This window comes from Phyllobates terribilis, unplaced genomic scaffold, assembly GCF_046119375.1.
Source record: "Phyllobates terribilis strain yellow unplaced genomic scaffold, ASM4611937v1 Scaffold_7__3_contigs__length_470593459, whole genome shotgun sequence".
NCBI lineage: Eukaryota > Metazoa > Chordata > Amphibia > Anura > Dendrobatidae > Phyllobates > Phyllobates terribilis.
Window position 1 is genome coordinate 186,396,843 of NW_027362767.1, and position 14,541 is coordinate 186,411,383.

At 47.7% G+C, this 14,541-nt stretch overlaps 1 protein-coding gene across 4 annotated transcripts in view; it reads left to right on the plus strand.

Moving 5' to 3' along the window:
• SHROOM4 (shroom family member 4) overlaps positions 1 to 14,541 on the plus strand; it is a 598,984-nt gene that overhangs the window by 277,754 nt on the left and 306,689 nt on the right. The gene's annotated exons all lie outside the window — the stretch shown is intronic.

A 14,541-nucleotide genomic window follows, 5' to 3' on the forward strand; every position in this document is an offset into this window, starting at 1 on the left:
GACAAACTTCTGTATCCAACACTTCCTCCAGTGCTTCTGCCTCCTCCACCTCCTCTAGGGCGTCCACCTGCGCCCTCAACCTCTATCTTAATGAGACACATGTTCCAACAGTGCAGAGAGAATCCCCCCCACCTCTGTACTGCGCAGCCAGGGCTCACTGTAATCAGGCAGAGTTTCAATTAATATGCTTGAATATCGCAGTCAAACTGATCAAGAGTTATGGACAGCTATCCATGCCGAGTTTGAGCAATGGCTGTTTCCACTGAACCTGGAACAAGGGAAGGCCATGTGCGATAATGGTGCAAACCTGGTGGCGGCCCTACGCCAGCGCAACCTCACACACGTGCCTTAAATGGCTCGCATCCTCAACCTGATAAAACAGCAATTTCTCCACCACTATCCCAGCCTGGATGCGCTCCTGCAGAAAGAACGGTCTGTGTGCTCACTTAAAACTATAAAAACACAGCAGGATCTTTAGTATAAAAACCAGACTCGCAAATGTAACCTCTTAATCCTTGCAAGCTTCAACACAATATTCACAAGGTAGACAGCAGCGTTGGTTGGTCTCATAGACAATCCCCCCCACCTCCGTACTGTATCGCATTCATACAGATCAAGAGTTGTGGACAGCTATCCATGCCGAGTTTGAGCAATCGCTTGGAACCAAAACAAATAAAGTCCAGGGAAGGAACCCTTATTTTGGCATTTTTCTTAAAATCTTTTTATTCTACAACAATCCTTAAAAGAACATCATTCCTTTTCGGACCAGGTATGTACATACAGTGGGCACTTTATGGCAGTAGGGAGGACACAGCTGTCTAGGAACAGACTACGAGTTTCAACTGTATAGGTCTTCTTCTAGGTCTAATTTATTTACTATTCCTCTGCTCAAGATATACTCTAGGTATGGATTAGGTCCAATTTGCAATAATTAAAAATGGGTGTTTCTCTTTTTTTTTTTTTAAATAAATTACTGAGTTACTCTACTCTGTAATTTATTAACTAGAGATTTACTCTGAAGATGTGTAGGAAAAAGGGAGAAAAAAACACAACCTGGTGATGCTCAGCGAGAGTCCCCCACTGTGGGTGGGTCAAGCATGTATTTTTCTAGGTTTTATACAGGGGTTTCCAGAATTGGGGCCCCTTTACAAAGACACTTAATTGGCTAATTCATCCATTTAGTCTTACTCAATTGGTTACACTCAGTTATGCATAGATTCATCACATCTATTACTTATCAGCATCACACATAAGACTATTTTGGCAGGCAGCCATTATCATCTCTAGTTCACTTTATGCAGTCATCGTTGTTTTCCTCAGAGTTATATGAAGCTCTCAATCGCCATCTTGGATATCTGTATGTCGAAGCAGAAATTCTTCTTAATCCAGGGCACAAAGTCTTATATAATTCAAACACATCACACAATTAATATAAGAATGGAATCTTTCCCTTCACATTCCCTCCTCTTGTTTCATTTTAGAAGAGCTCTATGGGTGCTATCCCGCATCCTAATGACACGAGGGAGATTGGTCTTCATTCAGCCTGATTCCATGCTATCAGACTGGAGCATTCTGCGGCACCTCCATCCCCCAATCCAGCTCCAAGTGGTGAGACCTGAAGGATGATTTCAACTTTTCTCTATATCTTAAAGAAACCACACATTAGTACTTAATGTATAACACACACACACACACAGGATATTATGCTTTACTTAGTCGAGTGGTACAACATTTTATTAATGTCCAAATTATTAAGAAGCCCAGAAGCAATGCTTGATGGCCACCAAAGGTTTCATTAGGCTGGAGAATATATGATTCAGCCATATACCTATGGATTCCATCCAAGAAAAAGGGTTCCATTCATCCTTTGTTAGCTCTCTAGCTTGTCTCTGTAGTTCTTTTACCTTCTGTATATGAGCCTCTATGGGGTCATGTGCATATTCTATCCAACTACAGCATTCTTCTCCAACTATGGCACAGGTTCCACCTTTTACAGCTAGCAGATAGTCAAGGGCCATTCGATTTTGTAATGCCACCTTTCTTATCTGTGCGACTTCGCTATTTAGTTCATGAATAGAACTAGTTGTTTCATTGATGATCCCATCCATATTGTTGGAGTATTCATTTAGTTTGTTAGCTAAGGAAATTCGCCATCCTGTCCAGGCGGGAAACCACATCCAAGCTTTATCCGAAGTTGTGAATAATTCTCTTTTCTCTAAATATAGGGTCTTTTCAGATTTTTCCCTAACAATGTCCTCAGGAATAATGACATAACGTTCCCGGACAGCTGGTACGACTCTTCCGGTAGTACAATTACCCCATCCTCCCATAGGAACCCAGGAGTAGGCTCTATTTTCACATAAGTAATATATTCTTCGCTTTAATGTTCTAGGAACTATGCCTCCATGTTGTAACCATCGCATGTTAGTGTATATTTCAGTTTCACACTCCAATTCAGAATCACTCTGGCTAGGGCAAGCACAGTTTGGAGCACATCTGGCTTTCATTGTTGGACACCAACATCTTTGGTTACAATTCCCATTTACCTTATCACATGGTCCACAGGCATTTACCTCCTGTTCCATATTGAAGGATATAGTAGCATTCTCACAGTCCGCCACTCCCGGGAGCACCGGGGGAAACGGAGCGTAAGAATTGCCATGGTCTGAGGGTCGAGTGAACATTAGTCCCAAACATGTTGAAATACCAGCTATCTCCAAAAAGGTTCCCTCATCTGAAATAGCATTTTGCTCGTGTCTAATTTCATGGTATAACTATAATCAGTGAGGTTTAGGTCACTTATTGACATTGGGATCCCTATCAAAGGAATCCCTTTGTGATTTTTAGGGACATGTGAGCAGATCCAGCAATCGGTCATGTTTAATTGCCTGTAGAGGATTAATTCATCGCGCACTCAGATGTCGTGAATGCAGAATACATTTATTGATAAACAGACAAATATTCAAACCAAGTTGCAGGGCGACAGTAGTAAGACCTTTCGGCCACAATTTCGGCCTTAATCATTTAGTCACTTACTAGAAACTGGTGTCAGAGCCAAATTTGTAACATCATATTCATAATACCAAACATGTTACAGACGAAGCATGACAAAGAGGTGGGGGGCAGGGGAAGACGGGAAGGGGGTTAAGGAAAGGAGAAGGGCCAGGGTTTCGCATATGCAGTTCCTATGTACAATAGATACACATTTATAAACAAAGTACGGTAGAAGTACCATAAACAGTATATAATAGATAAAAGGGTTTTATTCTTACTTGTTTATGTGGTTTGAGACTGTTAAGAGTCTGAATAGTACTAAAGTCCGGGAAAGAGGAGGGCTGCAATATCAAGATGATAAAGTTTAGATATATTACCCATGATGTGCCAGTAAGATGATTTTACTGTCTAGGATGGTTACCTCAACCAGGTCCGATAGTGTTATAAGGCCACGTGGATCTACAAAATATATATTATGGAAAGTTAGAAATAGCTGTACATTCATAATGTCATTAGTGTTGAGCGAGCATGCTCGACACTGCTCGGTACTCGCCCGAGCATCTCACTACTCGGGATGTTCGACGAGCACCGAGCATTTCCGGGTTACTCGGGCGGGAGCTCGGGTCTCCGCCCTGCACGTTTGGCGCTCTTTACAGAGCCAATGAACATACAGGGATTGCCAGCCAGTCACTGTAATGCCACAGCCATGTTGTTTGTGGGCATTACAGTGATTGGCTGGCCGCACAGCGTCACCTCGAGTATTTAAAACCGGGCGCCGCCATCTTGGACACAGTCTCTCCGGATCAGACAGTGTAGGGACAGCGCTGCTGAGCTAGGGAGAGATTTATACTCCGAAATAGTTAGTGTAGGGTCTCTAAAGCCCGCCAAATCAAACAAACAGTCCTTCTCAGGACTAATATCCATCCAAGATATCAGGCAGGCAGGCTGTATAGGAGACGCAGTGGTTATACCAGCAAACACTGTATTACAGTCCTGTGTGCTCCTGTTGGTCAAATTGCTAGACTTATCCTCCGGTCTCAGGGCCCAGGAAAATTTTTTATTTTTTTTCCTCAGTCAGACTGTCCAAATAAGCATCTTATTAACCTTTTGGTATACCCCCCCCCCCCCAAAAAAAAAAAAAAATAATAATTGAGTGTGTCTGTGACTGTTCAGACACCAATATATCTGTTTAAAAGAGTCTGGTGTAGGCCAGAAAAATATAACTGTGGTTTTGCAGTTCCACGGGTGAAATCTCTGTATTATCCTGTTTTTGGCATTTTTTGCCGTAAAAAAAAACTGTAATAGTGTCTCCCTGACTGGTCAGACACCAATATATCTGTTTGAAAGATTCTGGTGTAGGCCAGAAGAATATAACTGTGGTTTTGCAGTTCCACGGTTCAAATCTCTGTATTATCCTGTTTTTGGCATTTTTTGCCGTAAAAAAAAAACTGTAATAGTGTCTCCCTGACTGTTCAGACACAAATATATCTGTTTGAAAGATTCTGGTGTAGGCCAGAAAAATATAACTGTGGTTTTGCAGTTCCACAGGTCAAATCTCTGTATTATCCTGTTTTTGGCATTTTTTGCCGTAAAAAAAAAACTGTAATAGTGTCTCCCTGATTGTTCAGACACAAATATATCTGTTTGAAAGATTCTGGTGTAGGCCAGAAAAATATAACTGTGGTTTTGCAGTTCCACGGTTCAAATCTCTGTATTATCCAGCTTTTTGCCTGTTTTACGTAAAAAAAATAAATAAATAGTGTCTCCCTGTCTGTTCAGTCACAAATATATCTGTTTAAAAGATTAAAAGATTCTGGTGTAGCCCAGAGAAATAGAACTGTGGTTTTCCTCTTCCACGGTTCTAATCTCCTTTTTGTTACCCTTTTTCCATTGATAGTGTGAGTGTCAGCTATTTTACTTCATTTACAATGGGCAAGGCGCGTGGCAAGGGACGTGGAACTGGATGTTCTTGTGATGGTGCGTGTAGAGGATGGTGCCGTGGCTAAGGTGAAAATGTGCCACAACCAAAAGCCACATCTTCTCGCTCCCACTTCTTGACCGAATTACTAGGGAACCACACTACAACACCAGTATTGCGAACTGATCAGTGTGAACAGGTTATTAATTTGATAACAGATAATACTTCCAGTTACCTGGGCACCACCACCTCCGGTCTGTCTTCCACACGGTCAAGTTTTAGTAGCCGTGAGTCTCGACCGCATACTCCTCCTCACCCTGATGCTCCTTCCTCCCACCATGCCGAGTGTCGTTAGACAGCAACTGATCCCACACTTGGACACTCTGAAGAGCTGTTCACTGGTCTATTTCCATATTTGTGCCCCTCGCCTGCTCCGCTTGAAGTGGTGGAAGAGGAGATCCCATGTAGCGATGCCCAAATATTTGAACAGCCACGGCCAGAGGAAGTCGACGCTGGCAATTTGTCACAAGAGGTGGACGATGACGAGACACAATTGCCACGAAGTGAGGAGGAGGATCGTGGTGCGCAAGTGGAAGAGGAGGAGGTGGTGGATGATCTAGTAACTGACCCAACGTGGCAGGAGGACACGCAGAGCGAGGCCAGCAGCACACAGGGGGAGGCAGAGTACTCCAACAGGCAGGAAGAAGCAGTGTGGTGGCCGCACCCAGAAGGCGGGCAACAGTTCCCCGTAACACCAACACGAGGGAAGTTGCCAGTACAACCGGTAGGTCTTCCAGAGTCTGGAATTTTTATAAAGACTCTGCTGATAACCCCCAAAAGGCCATTTGTACCACCTGCCATGCCAGCATCAGCAGGGGTGACAAAACTACCAGCCTGACCACCACCAGCATGATCAGGCACATGGCAGCAAAGCACCCAACTTTGTGGCGAACCACAGGGTCCACGACCAGTGTCAGCGGGTGTCACCACTGCTTCTTCCGCTGTTGTGTGTGTAATAGAACCCCCTGTTGTGTGTGCAAGGCAATCCCCTGTCCATACTGCATGCAAAGATGCCCTCTCCTCTCAGTCTTCACTTGTTATGGCAGTTTCTCAAGAAACAGCATCCACATCCACGTCCCACCGCAGCGTTCAATTGTCCATATCCCAGACCTTTGAACGAAAGCGCAAATTCGCAGCTAACGCCCCACAGGCCACAGTCCTAAATTCGCACATTTCACGACTGCTTGCATTGGAAATGCTGCCTTTTAGGCTGGTGGAGACGGAATCCTTCCGCAACCTTATGGCATTGGCTGTCCCTCGGTACTTGGTCCCCAGCCGACACTATTTTGACCGGTGTGCCATCCCCGCACTATACAAGCACGTGTCCCAAAACATCTGCTGTGCCCTCAACAACGCAGTTACTGGGAGAGTCCACCTGACAGCGGACACGTGGACAAGTGCTTGTGGCCAGGGACGGTACATCTCCCTGACGGCACACTGGGTAAACATAGTGGAAGCCGGGACCCAGTCGGACCTTGGGACGGAACACATCCTCCCCACGCCGAGGATTGCGGGCCCTATGTCATTCAGAGTTGCCCCCACAGTGTACAGCTCCTGCACCTCATCCTCCTCCTCATGTTCAGCCTCCATCTCAGATATAACCACATCAGTTTCAAGCTGGAAGCGCTGCAGTACTGCCTCAGCCAAGCGGCAACAGGCTGTGCTGAAACTCATAAGCTGAGGTGATAACACTGCTTGTGAGTTGTGGACAGCTGTGAAAGAGCAAGCAGATCTGTGGCTGAGACCGGTGAACCTACATCCAGGCATGGTCGTGTGTGACAATGGCCGTAACCTGGTGGCGGCTCTGAGGCGAGGCAAGATCACACACGTACCATGCCTGGCTCATGTGCTTAACCTCGTAGTTCAGCGGTTTCTTAAATCGTACCCCGAGTTGCCAGATCTGCTCGTCAAAGTACGCCGCCTGTCAGCTCATTTTCGCAAGTCAGCTACAGCTTCCGCCGCCCTTGCTGTGTTGCAGCAGCATTTGCAGCTTCCAGCACACCGACTGGTGTGTGATGTCCCCACACGTTGGAACTCTACCCTCCACATGTTGCAAAGGATTTGTGAGCAGAAGAGAGCAGTTGTGGAGTACCAGCTGCAACAAGGCCATCGATATTCAGATCAGACTCCACACATAAGACCTCAGGAGTGGACCTGGATGTCTGACATATGTACCATCCTGACAAACTTTGAGGAGTCCACCAAGATGGTGAGTGGCGATGACGCCATCATTAGCGTCAGCATCCCACTTGTCTGTCTTTTGCAACGTTCTCTGCAGAGAATTAAAGAGGAGGCATTGCAGCCAGAGTATGATGAGATGGATCAAGAAGCCATAGCGGGCAATTACACACAGCCCAGCCTCATCTCATCCCAACGTGCATTGGGGGACAATGAGGGAGAGGAGGAGGAGGAAGAACAGGAGCTGGTATCATGCGCTGTAGACGGTAGTACCTGTACAACTGTCATACCGTCAGTTCAGCGTGGGTGGCCTGAGGACAGGGGAGAGGAGGAGGAGGAGGAGAGCATGGTCAGTGGTCATCTTGGTGTTGACACGGAAGTCTTGCCCGTTACCAGTCTGGCACGCATGGCTGACTTTATGTTACGCTGCCTTAACCGTGACCCTCGCGTTGTAAAAATGTTGGGTGACAGTCATTACTGGTTGGTGACACTTTTAGACCCCCGCTACAAGGAGAACTTTCACTCTCTTATTCCTGAGGTGGAGAGGTCTACAAAAATGGGGCAGTACCAAAGGCCCTTGCTGCAGAACTGTTAAAAAAATTCCCATCTGAACACGCTAGCGGCAGAGGTCACAGTTCGTTGACCAACCAAGACGTACAGGCGAGAGACACCCAACTCCAATCCAGCAGAGGCAGGGGAACACTGTCAACATTCTGGGACAGTTTTCTGAGACCCGCCCAGCTTACAGGCCCTGAGGCGCGGGGTACTCTCACAAGGAGTGGAAAGTTTCAAAAGATGGAGAGGGATTACCTTGCCGACCGTACCAGCGTCCTCTGTGATTCCTCTGTGCCTTTTAATTATTGGGTATCCAAACTGGACACTTGGAATGAACTCGCTCTGTACTCCTTGGAGGTCCTGGCCTGCCCTGCTGCTAGCGTGTTATCGGAACGTGTTTTTAGTGCCGCTGGGGGAATTATTACTGATAAGCGCACTCGCCTGTCAACTGACAGTGCTGATCTGACCCTTATCAAAATGAACAAGGGCTGGATTGGGCCAGACTTCTCATCACCACCAAATGACAGCAGAGTAACATAAAGTCAAATCCACTGTGTTATTTCGGGAGGTGTATTCCCATGCACCGCTTCACACCCACACATGGGTTTACGCTTCTTCATTTCGGCTGTATTTTGCTCTTCTCCTTATCCTCAGCCTCCACCACCACTATACCACCAGGGTGACCTTGGTCCATGTTGCCAGCATCCTAATTTTTGGCAGCTTTTGCTTGGAAGACATAGGCAAAGACTATGGGAGACCCACTCCCCAATAATGAGAATAATGTTTTTAAGATGCTGTACTGCATGGCTCTTCCAAGGGGCATTAAAACCGTCTTGTTAAGCTACTGCGACCTCCACCATTCTTCCAAGGGGCATTAAAACCATCTTGTTAAGCTACTGCGACCTCCACCACTTTTCCCAGGGGCATTGATATTGTCTTTTTATTCCACTGTGACCTCCACGTCTCTTCCAAGGGGCATTAAAACCATCTTTTTAAGCTACTGCGACCTCCACGTCTCTTCCAAGGGGCATTAAAACCGTCTTTTTAAGCTACTGCGACCTCCACGTCTCTTCCAAGGGGCATTTAAACCGTCTTTTTAAGCTACTGCGACCTTCACCACGTCTCTTCCAAGGAGCATTAAAATCGTCTTGTTAAGCTACTGTGACCTCCACCACTTTTCCCAGGGGCATTAAAACCGTCTTGTTAAGCTACTGCAACCTCCACGTCTCTTCCAAGGGGCATTAAAACCATCTTGTTAAGCTACTGCGACCTCCACGTCTCTTCCAAGGGGCATTAAAACCATCTTGTTCAGCTACTGCGACCTCCACCACTTTTCCAAGGAGCATTAAAACCGTCTTTTTAAGCTACTGCGACCTCTACCACTCCTCCAAGGGACATTAAAACCGTCTTGTTAAGCTACTGCGACCTCCACCACTTTTCCCAGGGGCATTAAAACCATCTTGTTAAGCTACTGCAACCTCCACGTCTCTTCCAAGGGGCATTTAAACCGTCTTATTATGCTACTGCGACCTCCACGTCTCTTCCAAGGGGCATTAAAACCATCTTGTTAAGCTACTGCAACCTCCACGTCTCTTCCAAGGGCCATTAAAACCGTCTTGTTAAGCTACTGCGACCTCCATGTCTCTTCCAAGGGGCATTAAAACCGTCTTGTTAAGCTACTGCGACCTCCACGTCTCTTCCAAGGGGCATTAAAACAGTCTTGTTAAGCTACTGTGACCTCCACGTCTCTTCCAAGGGGCGTTAAAACCGTCTTGTTAAACTATTCTGAACTCCACAGCTCTTCCAAGGAGCATTGAAATGTTGTTTTTAATTAACTCTAACCTCCATGACTCTTCCAACGGGCATTACATTTCCTCCTAATTTTAGTCAGCTTTTGCTTTTCAATGCATAGGCGAACACTAAGGGAGACCCACTCCCCAATAATGGGTAGAAGTTTTTTAGTATGCTGTAATCCACGTCTGTTTCAAGGGCCATTGCAGTTCCTCGTAATTTTTGGAAAGCCTTCCATTCACTGCTTAGGCCAGCAGTGCACAGGAGACCCAGTTGCTATAAATGGAAAAATGGTTTAGTTAAGGCCCTCTGACCTCCATGTCACTTCCAAGGGGCATTGGAGTGCCTCGAAATTTTTGGTAGGCATTGCACTCACTGTATGCCCTACAACTGTGTAGCCGAACCGCTCATTTTGGTACAGAAACATATCCTAGAGGACATGTGTGGTTGACTGGCCTGATATTGATGTGAATGGTCCCTGTTCCTCCTGCTCTTTCTCCTTTGCCACCACCTCATCCATCATTCATCACCTGAAGCTTTGTTTTAACGGGAGTCATAGAACTGGGATAGTAGCAGGAAAACATCCAGTGATCCTCGGAGGAGGTAGGATATGTGCCAAAACGCTGACCACCTCAGGCCTAGCCGCTACTACATACATGTGTTTGCATTCCAAGGAACAGAAATCTAAGGAGATGGATGGCCTCATCATCATGAATAATTTACTCGTTGTGTAGGAGGCTGACCACAGCTGCTGTCTACCTTTTGAACTTTGTGTTGAAGCCTGATTGACCCAGGACCCGCAATCCTCTATGTCTGGAGGACGTGTTGCATCCCAGTGTCCAACTGTGTCCCGGCTTCCACAATATTAACCCAGTGTGAAGGCGTGAGATGGACCATCCCTGGCCACATTCACTTGTCCACGTGTTTGTGGTTAGGCTGTCCTTCAAATAGGGGCGAATGGGGACCATTTATGGACACCCGGCCGCCCCCAGGCGGCTGGGGACCGAGCGTGGACACCCGGCCGCCGGGCGGCTGGGGACTGAGTATGGATACCAGGCCGCCGACGCAGCCATGACATGGTGGCCAGATTCCGCCTCCACATGCCTAAAAGGCCCAATTTGAAGTGCAAGCAAGCTAGCAGTATGGTATTGCAGCCTGGGGGTTGGTGGGTGGCAGGCTGTACACTTACGCTTGCATTCCAAGAAAACAAAGCTGATGCTAACTTCTATCATCATCATGCTCCTCACCTTGGCACTCTCAACTCCCCTGATGGAGAAGTCAGGGCCCACTGGAGGAGTCTGGTTCTCTGGTGGGCTGCCCTAAAGCAGGCTGGGCTAAGAAAAGTGTGTGGGGGGAAGTTGACAGGAGAAATAGGGGCGGCTGGGGACCGTTTATGGACACCCGGCCGCCCCCAGACGGCTGGGGACCGTGTATGGACACCCGGCCGCGGGGAGGCTGGGGACCGAGTATGGACACCCGGCCACCCCTGGCGGCTGGGGACCGAGCATGGACACCCGGCCGCCAGGCGGCTGGAGACTGAGTATGGATACCAGGCCGCCGACGCAGCCATGATGTGGTGGCCAGATTCCGCCTCCACATGCCTAAAAGGCCCAATTTCAAGTGCAAGCAAGGAAGCAGTATGGTATTGCAGCCTGGGGGTGGGTGGGTGGCAGGCTGCATACTTGCGCTTGCATTGCAAGTAATGAGGGAGGTACAATTGAACACTGCCCTGGGACAAGGACTTGTACGGGGATAGTTGCAAGTCTGCATCTTCTGATGCGGCAAGGATCACTTCTGATGGGCACACTTTTAGGCAGTGACCTGGGTGTCAGAGATGCTTCCAGGGGTCTTCCCCATGCTGTTCCCATGTCTTTTCAGCACTGTATGCATGTTTCGCACAGCACATGGCCAGATAAGATTGTAAAATGTTAAAATGACATTTCCCGGTGAATGCACTTGTCACGGTTGAAAGCAATACAAAAGTGCAAAAACGCATAAAAAATGCTACTTGCGAACATAGCCCAAGGTGTGGAGGAGTATTTTTGTTTTTGGTTATTTATTTTACCTTATACACAAGTCTTTACCCTGGAAAGGAAGTTCCTTAACATATTTCACAGGAAAACCGTTTCAGTTTCGTTTTTGAACGTTTTATTGTGAGCCCGTAAAACTGGTTTAATACCTCTGACCACATTGTTGACAGCAGTGACCTGGGGGTCAGAAATGCTTCCTGGGGCGATGCCAATGCTGTCCTCATGTCTTTTGAGCACTGTCACTATCGTTTTGGGCACTTTTTAGGCTTTCTACAGACTGCCGGGGGTGCTGCCGCAAAAATGCTTGGGTCTCCCATAGACTAACATTGGGCTCGTTGCTCGGGTCGAGCACCCGAGTATCACGGCGAGCTCGGCCTGAGCTTCGAGCACCCGAGCATTTTAGTGCTCGCTCAACACTAAATCTCATGTGTAGCCCATCTTATGCTGGCTGGTCAATATCTTACCATGCAGTCATATGAAGTCCCTGTACCGTCAGGGTATTGTTCCCAGGAGAGGTTGTGCCAATCAATGGTGGTGTGGAGGGGTATAGCGGCGCTCCTGCGCCTTGCTTTGGCTGTGGTGGATGGCATAGTGAGAGGACTGCGCTTTACATACTGGCGGGGAACGCCGAATCGGAAATGCGTCACTGGTAGGGGGCGTGTCACCGGAAGTGACGTTCCACCGGCCTCGCATTGCGTGATTGGATGGCTGGGCATTGCCTGCGATTACAGGCATGGCGCTACTGCTCCCATTGTGTATGGTGGTTGTCAGAGAGACTGGAGGTGGCGCATGGCCAGGGGACCAAGCTATAGGATATAGCGCAGAATAGAAACGTAACCTGTTTCTAAGGTTTTGAGTTGCTCCATCAATTACCCATCCAATAATATCTATCCAATGTAATGCAGCGACTTGCTGGCATTACGGTAATGGTCCAGGATGTGTTTTACCTGACCATGTACCTTCCCCCTCAGGTGACTGGTCACATGACTGTGACATAGCACAGGTCCTGCGCGCACAGAATGTCTGTCTGATCACATGACTGTGACATCAGCAAGGTCCTGTCAGTGTGTGTGTGTGGGTGTGTGCACGGGATGCATATATAAACCCTGCTTGATGGGAGACAGGTGTGTTCTGTGAGAGAGGCGTAAGGCCTGTTCCCGTGTGTGTGGGACACCGACTGTGTGAGGCCTAGAGAGGCCGAGTGAAGCCTGGCAACCTGAAAGGTCGAGACTGGATCATGTGTGGATGCTAGTGGCTTTGGTAGGCAGAGGCTTGGTGAAGAGTCCAGAAAGGCAAAGCCTGGATCCTGTGTGGATGTCAGTGGCCTTTGAGGGAATGACGGCTAGAGACCCCCACCTGGGAAGCTGCAAAGCCACAGTGGTGGCGGATTAAATGGACTGCAGCAACTAAACCCGGCAAAGGTAATACACTTTGTTATATGGACACTTATATAGACATTGCTATAGTATTACCTTGCTGAAGGCTGTGTCCTGGGCCAATTGGGCCTGTCTGCTACTTGAGAGACTCCTGGATGTTAAGTGTGTTGTAATGCAGCAGCTTGCTAGCATTACTGTAAAAGGTCCACGATGTGTTTTACCTGACCATGCACCTTCCCCTTTAACTGACTGGTCACATGACTGTGACATCAGCAAGGTCCTGTCAGTATATGGGTGTCTGTGCACAGGATATATAAACCCTGGTGATTTGAGACAGGTGTGTTCGGTGTGAGGCGTGAGGCCTGTGCTCCGTGTGTGTGGGACACTGTTTGTGAGAGGCCTAGTGAGGCCGAGTGAAGCCTGGCAGCCTGAAAGGCAAAGACTGGATCCTGTGCGGATGCTAGTGGCCTTGGAAGGCAGCGGCTTTGGAGTGAAGCCTGGTACCTGGAAGGTCGCACCTGGATCCTGTGTGGATGTCAGTGGCCTTTGAGGGAGAGCCGGCTTGAGTAAGAGTCCTGAAAGCCAGAGCCTGGATCCTGTGTGGATGTCAGTGGCCTTTGAGGGGACGACGGCTAGAGACCCCCACCTGGGAAAGCCTTAAAGCCACAGTGGTGGCAAGCGTAATGGACTGAGACAGCTAAACCCGGCAAAGGTAATACCCTGTGCTATATGGACATTGTGATATGAACATTGCTACTTTATTACCTTGCCGTAGGCTGTAACCTGGAGCAAGTGGGCCGGTGTGCCACTTGGCTCCTGAATATTGTAGATATGTGTGTCGGCGTGCCACGGAGTTGGACCCGGTGAACTGTGGCTTATGAAGTAATAAACTGCAGCTTTGTGAGAAAAACGTAAAGACATTGCACGTGTGCATTGATTGACGCAGCAAAGCGAGTAACCCCAGTATGATGACTAGCGCTGCCTTACAGTGTGTAAACATGCCGGTGATAAACTAAGAAGGACTGTGTGATATGCGGTTTATGATAATATAATAAACTACTGTATTGAGAAAATACCGGAAGGACATTGCACGTGTGCTTAATTTACCCGAGGCAGCGAGTATCCCCCAGTATGATGACTAGCGCTGCCTTACACCAATGACATGTGTATTATACCGTGCCTTAGGAATGTATACTATGCCTCAACGCAGTACTCCTACTTTGTGTATATATTGTGCATAGGAACTGTATATGTGAAACCCTGGCCCTTCTCCTTTCCTTAACCCCCTTCCCGTCTTCCCCTGCCCCCCACCTCTTCGTCATGCTTCTCTGTAACATGTTTGGTATTATGAATATGATGTTACAAATTTGGCTCTGACACCAGTTTCTAGTAAGCGACTAAATGATTAAGGCCGAAATTGTGGCCGAAGGTCTTACTACTGTCGCCCTGCAACTTGGTTTGAATATTTGTCTGTTTATCAATAAATGTATTCTGCATTCACGACATCTGAGTGCGCAATGAATTAATCCTCTACAGTTAAGGGGCACTCAACTCAGCACCTCCACTTCTGACAGAGTGCACATTGTAGTATCGGCGTCTCTGCCCCCTGACAGGCAGAGACGCCGTCCCCCTTACCGCC